This window comes from Pieris rapae, chromosome 18 (assembly GCF_905147795.1).
Source record: "Pieris rapae chromosome 18, ilPieRapa1.1, whole genome shotgun sequence".
NCBI classification, from domain to species: domain Eukaryota; kingdom Metazoa; phylum Arthropoda; class Insecta; order Lepidoptera; family Pieridae; genus Pieris; species Pieris rapae.
The window spans coordinates 5,840,905-5,853,212 of record NC_059526.1 but is presented as its reverse complement, the minus strand read 5'-3'; the positions used below and the strand labels follow the sequence as shown (position 1 = coordinate 5,853,212).

Genomic DNA, 12,308 nt, shown 5'->3' with positions numbered 1-12,308 from the left:
ATGGTCTATTAAATTGACAAATTATCATGAAACAGATACAGGAATCTGAGGCCCAGACCTAAAAGATTTTAGTGCTACATAAATATATTTATAAGATTTACAATTAGATGATTTTTTGTATTTAATACCGGACAACATATGTGAGGCGTTAGATAAATTATCACTATTAAATGCTATAAATCACTTTAATTTAATGTTTCAAATATGTTTTAATAATTAAATGATATGGTCTTTTGCTTCCAATTAGTCACGTTGCAAGCTCTTTGTTTTATCATAATGAAAATTGCAGACTCTGTTGTATTTAATGTCTACTTTGCTTTCTATGCGTTCAGTCTTTTAGAATGCAAATGTATGTAAAATACATCTTCTGTAATATATGTAAGCCTGCAAAATGGTAGAATATGATAAAGGACAAAAGTCTATATACCGTAGTAATGAATACTAGGGCTAGCGTCATGTCAGTCTTAAAAACTAATTATAAGTAATCTTACAGCTTCTACTTAAACAATACAGAAAGCCAAAACAGATTATGTAGATGAATATATACATATGAAATAGAAAACAAGCAAGTAAATTAATAGACAAACATACATTAAAACTAAAGAAAACTGAAATTTAAGATTTGAAAAGAAATTTAAAATTACTACTTAAACAAAATCTTCTTCTTCAAGTACTTGTTGACACCTTTTTTGTGAAGAGGAAAAAATCCATTTTGTACATCCAATTTTGAGTACTCGCAATGTAATGTACAAACAAGCAATAGCAAATAGAATAATGCATACATACTTCAGTTGCAAGTGTAATACTGCTTTATACTAAACGTTAGCTTTTTTGTAACCGTTAGACGCACGTTTTATCGACGAAATGTAATTAGCAGACACTCTGACCGTAGCCGTCAATATCGATCGTGGTACCAGTAGTAGTGTAGACTGCTACAGGTAGGGTTTGTTTTGGTGAGGACATTCACCCTCCGAGGGGAAGTCACCCTATACTGAGGGTAGCTGTTACGCAATTATGCTTCGTAAGCACAGGTATTTAGTCATCATTGTTTGCCTTTTCCATTGTACAATGTTGAAAATCTATCGCCTTCATAAACCAACAGAACGTCTACGATTTTTATGCTAAAACATGCAGGAATCAAATCGTTCCAAATTCAAAATATGATATCAACGTAAATTGTAATTCAGATGGCTTTAGATGGCTAATTAAATAAACAATTATTAAAAACTCACATTATTATTACAAAATAACGTCACAAAATAAACCGTCTATTATATACAATTGTTTTATTATATATAAAAGTTTGATTAACTTTTCGTTAATTTTTTAAAAGTTCTATTCATGAAGAAAAAGTAAATTATTCTCATTAGTATAAATCGTGGCTTATACACAAATAAACAAATTTTATTAAATTTTTGATTATAACGTTTATAACAATATTCTTAGAATAATAAAGACAATGTTTTATTTGTAATTTTATTTTTTCTTATCAACATTAACAGCTAACACAGTCTTGTATTTATCAAAAGATCCATAGGAAATGTTATTCTATTAAAGACTTCCTATGACCAAGGTCCCATTACGGCAACGAAGCGCGTGATCACGAATAATAATTCGATGCGGTAACCGTCGGTTGTCACGCATAAAATCTAAGCAAATATATACCTACGTTGTTTTTACCTAAATTATTAATTAAACATAGTATATCCAAACACAAACATTCAATTACAAACTATTCAAAAAAAGATCTGACATTATTTTACGTTGATAAGAATTATGTCAGATAATTCTTTATTTGAATTCATACTATCTTTTGTTTCGTGGAATTTTGTATTTAATCAGTGGCTCTACAACCTCTTTAGGTCTAGGCCTCAGATTTTGGAATCTGTTTCATGATCATTTTTATCTAATAGGCAAGTAGGTGATCAGCCTCCACACGTCGTCGACTATTTGGGTCTAAGACATGTCGGTTTCCTCACGATGTTTTCCTTCACCGTTCGAGCAAATATTAAATGTGCACATAGAAAGTAATACCATTGGTGCACAGCCGGGGATCGAACCTACGACCTCAGGTATGAGCGTCGCACGCCGACCAAGGCCAACACTGCTCAAATGCAAATTTGTTGTATAAAAAACATAAACGTTAACATAAGGGAGCGTTAGTGAATTCAAAACGAATCATTACTCGTGCAAACATGCGTTTTGTCTAACATGATGGAGTAGTGTTCCAATTTTTATCTATTCACAAGCACATTGTTCGGCCCACATAGACAGGTGTATAAAAATACTATATAAGATGTGTAGGCGTACTATTCTTAGTAATATCCGTTCGAGGCGTGTCATTACCATATTGCATAATAAACAACTTTGGTGCACACCGCGCTGCTTGTAAGTTATGAGTTATAGCTGTTGTTATTGTAACATTTGTTTCTTATACAGTAAACATACAGTGATTTAATGAGAAAAAATTGTTTCAATATAAAGTATATACGCCCGACAAGATATTGACAATTGTCCGTCGTACGAAGATTAATTATCTGCGTAATTCGCAAATGTTTCGGGTGTAGCCATCTACACAGAAATCGAGAACACTTTGAGTGTATTTAGCAGTTGTAACAATTTGTTTTCCTTTAAAATATTAATACGTATTTTGTTCAATGTTTAATTTCAGTTTTTTATTGTACCTTATTTTTCTGTTTCGTATATTTTAAAAATGTAGTCTGTTTTGGCTTGGTATATCGTATAAGTGTTTTATTTTTAATAAAATGTGTAGCTGTAAGAAGCTATAAGATCTTATAATTTAATAATATACCTATTTAGGTAAGGTACTCAGATTTCTGAGGTCCTAACTTAAAGAGCCACTAGGCCAACACTGTATGACTTATAGAATATGGACAATATCCATAAAAATTATATATTTCAATTGTTTCATGTTGAAATTGCTGATTTGTCATTCTATTTTCATTTCATTTGTGAGAACTCTTCTGCTGTTTAAAACCATTGTTGTTGTCACATCTAACAATGAAGCATTATATAACTCTGTTATTTTTCTTTAATAAATACTAACAACAACACAATGGATTTCCTCACTCTATAAGTTCCTTATCTGAGGTTACATTGCACATTTGAAGTTTAATTCCTAGATTTAATTGTCTAGAATTTCCTTAAATATGTGTAAAGAATTTTGTTGTGCAGTCTTCAATTTTGAGTCTGGGGCATGGAGTACCCTTCCCCATACATCTGTCTGTCTGAATGTTTCTATATATAATAGCATTAAAGAACTTAACGAAAGATGTAATCTTGTTCAGCTTGTATTGTGATTATATAAAGCGGCCGATGAACTTACTTCCGGGGCTTTACACATGAATTATATGAAACATGTTGATAACTTTCATGACATTTATTGGAGCAATGAGATGTCAAGTGGCTCTCAAGAGTATTGCTCAATGATAGCTCGTTATCAGTATAAGTGGAGATGTTTAGAGAAATCTATGATTTTTTGTTTTTGACCTAATTTAGGTTTATTGTTACTAAATAGATTTGATAATAAACTACTTACAGATTAACTGTTCTACAGGCTATCCTAAAAAAAATATCAAACAGATCGCTTTCTACTTTTTAAAAATAAATAAATATAATATAACTACAAAAATTATGGAACATACATGGCGGTTTTCGGAAATTCTTCTAAGGGTGCTCTATCTCTGGACCGCTTGACACTTTTTTATTAGGACATCCTGTTTACTTACTTTGAATTACTGTCCAGTAATTCTTAACTCTTAAAAATCCTTTAATCCTTATATTCGTTTTTATCATATACTATTATATTTTATATTACTACTAGTATATTTTTTATATAGAATAATTTATATCACTTTATCAGATTTCAATACTTTTATTCTTAGTAGGAATCTTTGCTAATATTAATTTAATTAAACGGTTGTATATGAAGCCAATTAGCGAAGCTGTTCTATAAAAGTTCTGGACACTGTTTTGACAGTTGCCAGTGCACGCGCATGCATCTCTGAGATGTTTGTTTAGATCTACCGCGTCGGTCAATGGGCGTGATATTCTGAGAAAGAATCGTGAGCCAACAGATTATATTCATTTCACGATTATATTAATAGGTCATTTCAAGATAGTAAACAATCTTTATTAGCTTTTTAACAATATGAACCAAAATAGTATATCCCGTATCTTAGAAGATCGCATTATTGTAGAATATATTGTAGAATTGTTTGATGATTTGCTTTTTTTTTAAAAGAGTGCCGAGAGTTTTTTACGCCGGCTTTTTCTCTCGGCCAACACCCTCTGTCTTCTTTGCCGATGAGTAGGGATGTGGAATAAGTGGTACCATGATGACCTTATGTTCCAAAATAAACGAATTTTCTTTTCTTTTCATTATCTCTGTTAAGATGGTGCTGAAAATGTTTATTATAAAAAATATTTTTTATGGAACTAGAATTTTGGGATCTAGGTTTGCTTGGTGAATTGGATTTCCTTAGATCTTTTGTTGTTATATATCTATGAAACCCACATTCAAAAAGTTTTGCATATTTGAAACATTATTATTACGAAATGAATGGTTTTTGTACTTTTGTACAAAAATATATTGCAACTAAACGTTCAGATTGTTTATGTAAATATTTTAAGTAAAATAGATATATGTTTTAAATTGCTATAAGCTATTATTATAACATAAGGCTTTTTAAATAAGTAATAATAACAATTAACCACATAAAAGACATTTAAAACGAATATAGCAGAATAAATGTTTTCGAAAAATAAAAGTAAAAGCGAAGCATTTATCCTGCCTCAACGCGATGGGAATTGTACGACAAGTCTTTCACAATGTGTGACTATTCATTTATTTGAATGACATAAAGCCATTACTGCACTATCGTCTATGCTCTATGGGTTAACATGTGCCCCTCACCCCGCTTTCCCCGCCCCCATCTGTTTTCTGAAGCCATTAAGCTCCATGGCGATAATAAAATATGGAATGCGATTTACTGTGAAGACTAACAGTTTTTGAATGTTATGAAATTTAACTGTAGTCTTTTAACAAGTTAAAATATGTATAAATGCACTTTAGTTTTGTTGAAATAAGATGTAAATAGTAAGTGTTCTATACAAATATAAGTATTTTGCGCTTCCATACATTAATGGAAAGTGTTTTTATTTGCTTATAATCCAAATCTACCAGAGACAATTTTTCTTGACAAACACGCAAATGTAGTTGCTTTTCTAATTGCCTATAAAAAATATCATTACAACAGACGAAACTTCAAACTCAAACACTATACTATATATCTATACTATTTAAATAAACAACCATTGTCATTTTTCCTTAAAAATTTCCGTTTACAGATAACATCCAAAGCAATGTGCAAATCCTAGACGGCTTAAAGCAAATCCATTAATCTGATCGCAAATCGGAAATCCAAGTCTAATCCGAAGTCGACTCCATACTTTCCTATCCAATGATTGCACTTTCCGGAAGGAGCCGAACTCGGCCGAAAGTTTATGGTTTTTTTGTCCTGTCTCGTTCCCACAGACAAAAACATTTTGAGATTGAAAGCTCGCTTATATGGTGCGCAAGACGAACGTGTTTAAAGCTTCCTAGCTTTGGTCGAACAATGTTGCGATTTATTTGTGTAACCAATATTGTTTATAAATAATTTATGTATGCTGTTTGTGAAATAGGAATTCTACTGAAGTACACATGATGTGAGTTCTAAGTTAATTTATGATTAAGTTTACTAGTTAGGCGAATTATGATATAGTTTGGAATTACTACTGTTATTTGTTGCGTGTACATCTAGGAGTTTGTTCCAGGTTTTCATATGAAGGTTTATCTTAATTAAAACCTTATTTATATAAAATATGACATGATATCTTTGGATTGATTTATTTTTGAATATATTAACACCAAGCCAACTTAGGACACTACAGACTTTTTGTTGTTTTATCTTTCCAACGATTAAAACTATTTTATTCTATCTATTAAATCAATACAATTTGAACGAAAAGCGAAAATTCTTAATTACTGTTTAAATGACATATAATTATATATATAGATATATAATTTACTGACAAACCTGTCGCGTATATAATTATTTTTATTTAATAAAAACGTATTATTAAACGAATATTTTTAATTCACAAACTTAACAAACAATACAATTTTATACAACAATGACAAAAATGTGTTTTGTCTGTCGTGCGTGTACGTAAAAATTATTGACATAATTTGTATGTATAATTAATGTTTAAAATAACTTTAATAGAAGACTTAGCTTGCTAATTATTTTTAAGTAGTTTGTCGACATTACTTACATTGTAGACTCGAAGAAGTTATTAGGTCATAGATATGAAACATCTGAATAAAAAACATGAAAATTTCTAATTAAAAAAAAGCTATTATAAGCACTATGTTTTTCTTTCGTGTCTTGAGTACTGCTAGCTGATATATGGGTTTTGCTGAGCGACTTGTGAAGTTGTGAAGACGTGTTAAAATTTCGAGGTTTATTTGACTGGAATCAACTATTGTTTCACGGGGGAGCCAACCCAGGACCTTTCTATTAGGCTTAAGAATTAGACAGTGAATGTTTAAATAGATTTATACTAAACACGCGAGTCGTTTTGGTGTCCTGTAGTAGAAACAGAACTATTAGTGCTTACACCTTAATCAAATAGATGGCGCTTCGTTATTATCATATACTTTGCGAATCTACAAGTTTTAAAACGTTTTATTGCCTCAGAGATGAAACATATGTGAAAATTTATCGTTGTTAGCATAATGAGGACAAATCTATTTGCCTTAAAAATAAATTAAGTATGAAATATGCTTGTCCCTTGCCCCAGTGCGGGGCTAAAAGACTTCAAACACCATGTATGACCTCAGTTAGTTAGTTAAATTTCAATAAGTACAATCTAAAGTTACTACTCAATTACTAAAATAAGAACTTAATTGTCTGCCTTTTAACATTAAACAATACCCATACAGTGTGCGTTTCATGCCCTATGTCATAAAAGTGTTCCATTTTATAAATCTTAAGTAATGGTTTACTGTTTTAATAGAAATTATTTTAATTTGAGACCAAAGTAAAAGAAGTTAACAATTCGAGGTATATTGTGCAAGGAAGTCTATATATTTGTTACATTTATGAAAAACAATCCTAAGCTTTGTTTGATTTATACCAGAGTCTATACAATTAATGACATTAACAATAATAATTTTACATAAACATAATTTCCCGCGCTAAAACGCACAGATAAAAATCCTATACCAACGCAATTGCTGAATACTTTACATTGTTGAGTGCCGACCTCCTTCTCGATCGTGAACTTAATTAAAAAAACTTTTATTCACAAGGAGGTACTTTTAAATATTTAATTGAATTTTTGAATTCTTTGATATATTAAACGCTAATTAAGTAATGTTTATCAACGTCTATTTCAATTATAATGATTAAGGTTTTTTTTTAATAAATAAAAAAAGAAATCGTGAAGCATCTAGCCTTTATAAGACTAGTAAATAATTTCAGCAAATTTATTAAAATATATTTAAGATAATAGTCAAATAACACTACTTACAGTCTCTATTAACGGCAAGACATGATCTAGTGTTTCATTTTTTTATTTTCCTCGCTTTAGCATGTTCTAACTACAACAACATGTACTAACACTAACTCAAGTGGTTTTTGTCCTTCTCAATCTTGTCACTAGGCACATGGTATCAAGACGTTGAATAGACTCATCATTCACGTGATAGGATCCTTAATTCGTGGGCTTCTTTCTTTGAAATTATTCAGGAGACGTCTACAACATTTAGGTCCCGATGGAGGTCGTTAATAACAATGCTTACTAGCTTAACGTTATAATGTATTTTTTACACTCTGGGTTTCTCTTAGCACTCTTATAGCAGGGGCTGCTTGGAAGAGATGGCGTATAAGATCAGGCCGGTCAGCCTTTAGATGCATTAGCCTTCTTTTGTTATTTTTTCCTTCTGTCACTTCCAAAGATACTTCTTTTTTATTTATACTCAATTGTTTTCCCTGTTTGGGTAAGAGTAAATATCATTATATTTAATTAATTTTGAAGGTGCTTTAGCCAAAAACTAATTAATGCAATTAGTAATTAATACAGTTATTGCGCTGTTTGCCAAATAACGGTAAATAAGCCAAAAATGAATAGTTCACGGTCATTTTCCATCAAGGCGTGGTATTCGTTTTGTGAAATGAATTATCGTAGGCAGATACCTACTTAATTGTGTTGTAATTAATTGCTATTTATTATGCCATACAGCGTTGCCATTGACATGATGCTTAGAATAGATTTTACACCTACGTTACGTGATTGCAACAAGTCGATAGTAAACATGTATTTTTAAATTATATATATGTCGCAGTGATATAGTTAAATCAGAGAGTTTATTGAATCTCTAGACAGTTAATTAAATATCTATATCCAATCAAGTCGATAGCATTTTGATTTAAATAAAGCAGCTTTTAAACGTTTAACTATCTCTCTGACCGAAAGCCAGCGTGTTGATTAATAATGTAAAATAAGATGGCGGTCACGACAACAGTTTTGTTTTAGTGTAACTGTGTGTCTAGAGATTCAATTAACTCTCTGATTTAAATACTTTTCTGCGACATATAAATACCAATGGCGCTACAACTTTTTAGCTCTGTTCTTCAGATTTCTGTATCCGTTCTGAGATAATTTCTAATAGGCGTCGTCCTTCTGTGCCTGACACAGAACGTTACTTTTTAGGTTGCCGGTTAACTCGATATTTTTTTTTCACCATACGAGCGAGTGAAAATACGCACATAGAAAGTTCATTGCTACACAGCCGGGGATCGAACATATGATCCCAGAATTGAGAGCCGAAGCCGTTAAGCCAACACTGTATGTTTTAATTAAATACAATAAAAGAGAAACAAGTAGACTTTGATTCTCTAGTGGTTAAACTATTATTACCCTGAAATCGTCTGTTAAAACTTTATCTTAAATACTACTGGAGTGTTCTATCTAGAATGGGGAAATACCTGAATAATATAAATCGTTATTTGGAAAAAGTTTACGTCATAGGAAAAAATAAAAATAATAAAAATAAAAATAGTTAAAAATCGTGTTATAAAGCGTTTCTATTTAACACTTAAAGATTTAAATACATTATTATGTACAAAGTGTATCTTAAACTCAATAGTAAAATTGTTCTAGTCCTCCTAAGGAATAATGTTACTATGATAATATAGTAAGTAAATTATAGTGAGTACGATAAACCACAATCTGCACTTGAAAACAATCTATTGCCTCTGATTGCTGACGTTTGGATGTCAGCCAATACTCGATGGAACAGTTCATAATGAGACTGAATAATACCGAAGCTGTATTTTGAAATAAGAACACCAATTTTTTATTGAGAGCTTCGTGTCAGCTACATTTGTGTCAAAACTTAATACAATATTTAAAACAGACCAAAAATCACTTCTTACTACACCTAATTTGTTCCATATTTGTATGTATGAAACAAATTTCTGAAGAAATAAATATATGGCAACAAAGTTACTAAAAAGATAAAAGTCATCAAATATTTCCCATTAGAACAGTTTTGAATGGAATTCTTTACAACTTAAAACTTCGCCTTACTTCCACAACTATTTAATATACTCGGATTTCAGAGTGATTTTCATATAAAATATAATAAAGTCTTAATATAGTCGTTTTTTCTTGTCAAAACGTGCTGCAATTTAATTTTAATAATTGTCTTTTGATCAATAAAACTTGACACATCACATAGAATTATTAAGATTTGTTATATATTATTAACACGTCAATAAGCAGACAGTGCCCAGTTTACTTAGAAACGTTTTGTTTACCGACAATCGACATTCTATATGGATCGCAATTCGTGTTTATACGCCGATTGTAAACGACTCCAGTCGTTTATGCGTTCTTGAAATAGCTGTGGGGACAGTTTTTCATCGTAATACGATATGTACCTAGTTAAAAGTAGGTCATATACACATTTCATTTAATTTCAAGGCTTTTTAATATTATTTAATACTGGCCGTGCTTAAAATATCCTTCTAAATAAGTTTGGAAAAACGAGGTTTATATCGGCGATAATGATGTAAACAAGAGCGAATCTGGCTTTTATCTTACTACGTGTTGATTCTTTACAATATACGTGCATGCACTATTGCACTCAGCGGCGTCGATTGTGCAACGAGCGAGGTTAAACGGTCTTTTTTGGTGTAGTAGAGGCAACGGTCCAGTATCAGCCTGAAAGCACGCTCGAATAGTTGCCCAGCCCTCGCTCGCTATTTGCAGAACAATGCAGGCTTGATGTGCGCATGCTGAGGGAAAGCGCGGGAGGGAAAACGCGCCAACCGTACGCCAGTCTCGGCCCGCGAGCGAAGCCGGTCGCGCGCCGAAGCTAGCCGCCACGTTTGCGCCCTGGCGCTCGACGTACGCCGCGCTCGTCGCGGTGTTACGTTTTCCGAATCGACCGCAGATAACACGGCCAACGTGACAGAAATTCAGTGTCAAAAGGTTGGTGACCCTTTATTACAACGGAAAATCAACCCTCCCACCAGAGCTATAAGGTCCCCGATCGCACACCCTGATAACAGGACATCCGCTCTGATAACCGCTAGCGTAATTTCCTCGTGCGCTTTGAAGTAATCGTAGACAGCTCTAATATGCAGATAATATGTATGTCAACGAGTTAACGGCATAACTATGTGGTGTGTTATTCAGTTATATGCGAGAAACTCGTCTTAATAATTAATAATTATAAACCATTATGGAGATGAAGATGATTGGTATCTTATACAGTGAAATTCACATCTCGTGCAGAATTGCTCCTTGCGTGACATCATCTAACGCCCTTATTAAATTCCCCCAATAGTTTTCATAATAACAAGTTTCGAAGTCCCCATACTAATCGGTTGAATAAAATTCCAGTTTTATTTCGATGACTGATTCAATAACACTGTAACGGAAAAGGAACCGACCTAAATACGAGTACATTTATTGCGTCTTTCACGAAATTAGATTCCGCTCAGTATGTTCTATCTAAATCACGCCAAGGGATATGTCATGTCCCAGAAATATAATGCGTACAATACTTTGATGACATCACTGTTTATCGTTAGTTGTGGAATAACAAAACCCTTTTCGCTATTAGATTCTGCGAAAGGTTTGCCAAGTAACCGTTACATTTCAGTACGGTCATGACTAAATTATAAGATCCTTTGAGTACGCCTAGAGTAGGTACCGTAGGTTATATAATAAGCAATGTTAAAACCAGACGGAATCTAATTTGTTTACGAAATGAGGTGTCGTAGCAGGCATTGAAATCACTTAGAGCACTAAGATATTCATGACCATGTCTGGAAAACTACGCCTGTACAAAAACGTATGTTTTATTTATGACGGAAACGTGGCTCTGAAACGGGTTCATTGCCTGAAAGCATTACTTTTTATAAACTTCGCTACTGTTTTAAAGCATCTTTTCTCCCTACTGGAAATACTGACCAGTTTCCCAAGACTTTTTCCAAAGAGAAAAATGTCCTTAATAATGCAAACAGAAGAAAAAATGACATTTCAACTAATAAATAAATATTTACTAAATCCTTTTCATGATACTGTAAAGTACGTAAAAAATTATATCTTCATATTGTGCAAATACACATTAACGCTGTTTTAAAAATGAACATTTGAACTTATACTAACTTAACGTTATGTAAACCAATTAAAAGCCGTAACAAAAAAGACAACCCACAGCCATTTGTTGCATTTACGCGTCCTTCGATTTTTCCCGAGGCAATGAAAAGTGGGTCAAATATATTCTCTTCAACCTACTTTAATTAGAGAATGTATTCATAAATGTAGTCTTTTGTGTTCGTGTTCGCGTTTTAACTGTCAATTAAGTACGTATTTTAATTATATTATTAATTTTATGTCAAACATTTTTTATAGCTTTTTTTTTGTTAAGCGTTTGTGGCGTTCTTTTGGCGTTTATAAGTGTTTGTGTTGTGTTACCTTCAAATAAATACTAATAAATGATTTTTGATTTGAGTTGTGTTAGTAATAAAAATTAGTATTACTCAAATATTTGTAACGGAATGTTGAAATACTTTGTTTTACACCCGGTATTTTTTCGTAGATTTCCGTTAATTATGTTTTTGTATAAAAAATAATCATGAATACCTAGTACTCTTCCAATAGCTTTTAATGAATAATCAACACTGTTCAGAGATGTAAATAGGGAAAACATTAAATAGGTATTT

The 12,308-nt window shown here is 32.1% G+C and overlaps 1 protein-coding gene across 8 annotated transcripts in view; it reads left to right on the top strand.

The window, feature by feature from the left end:
• Positions 1 to 12,308, top strand: part of LOC111001241 (proton channel OtopLc) — a 39,967-nt gene that overhangs the window by 3,946 nt on the left and 23,713 nt on the right. The window contains exon 1 of one of the 8 annotated variants that reach the window (XM_045632127.1): positions 5,612 to 5,730. The exons of 6 other annotated variants lie outside the window; for them this stretch is intronic. The gene's annotated coding sequence lies outside the window, so the exon portion shown is untranslated. Of the gene's footprint in view, positions 1 to 5,611; positions 5,731 to 10,314; positions 10,567 to 12,308 lie in introns of those variants that run through there. One more of the 8 variants, XM_045632126.1, reaches the window with a different exon arrangement.